The following is a 920-nucleotide window of genomic DNA, read 5'->3' as shown; positions in this document are numbered from 1 at the left end:
GCCACTCAGGCACGTCGTCCTCATCCGCGTCCGGGTCCTGCGGGTCGTTGTCGTCCGGCCACTGGTCCCACTCGCCCTTAAGGTCCGTTTGCAGACGCGCCCTTTCCGCGTCCGACATGTGCGTCGCCTTGTCGTCCAACACCTTGGTCTGCAGGAATCCGGGCAAGAACTCAGTCGCGCCGGTCTGCGGGGCACCGGCCACAGGTCTCCGGCCCCCGCCGGTGGCAGCAGGCGTCTCGACCTCGCAGACGACCCCCCTGCTCTCGCGGAGCAGGTCCCAGAATAGGCTCTCTTCTGTAACGCGGTAGCAAGCCGTGTTCCTAGAGACCAAGGCGGAGACCGGCTCCGTGCGCAGCACCTTGCCTGCCGCCTGCTCCGCTCGGAAAGCCTCGCTCCACGTTCTGTAGCCCTCGAGTTCGGCCGAGCCACCCCCTCTCGTCCCATCCTCATTCCGAGTTGTGTCCAGCTGGAGCCGCACTAAATGCAGAGGGCCGTCTTCTTCGCTCACCCGGCTGCGGATTACAGCATGCCCCAGCAAGACGCCAAAGAGAATGGCGGGCGCAATACCAAACGAGATGCACGACATACAAGATACTACCAGGGTGCTCGACGCCCGCCGAAAAATCGAGGTTTTAACAACTCAGACCCCACCCCCTATCGAGGGCGTGCATGAGGGTGTGGTCGCCACCCTCTCTGTCAGAAGACAACAGAGACTGTGGCCATCAGGCGGGGGTCAAGGCATCATGCCAGCGCTCAGTAAGCCACGTCGACAAGTAAGGATCATCTACCCAATGAAGGGTATGCTCAGTAGTCGACGACAGCTACCTTCGTCTTCACGCCGTGGTTAATGCTTAATGCACTGGAACCGAAGCAAGAGAGAAACTATAGAAATAGATCCACCGAGCACAGTTGCACTATGT

Source organism: Gregarina niphandrodes, assembly GCF_000223845.1.
Source record: "Gregarina niphandrodes unplaced genomic scaffold scaffold00072, whole genome shotgun sequence".
Lineage (NCBI taxonomy): Eukaryota > Apicomplexa > Conoidasida > Eugregarinorida > Gregarinidae > Gregarina > Gregarina niphandrodes.
The sequence above is the reverse complement of the archived record's forward strand: the minus strand, read 5'-3'. Positions refer to the sequence as shown.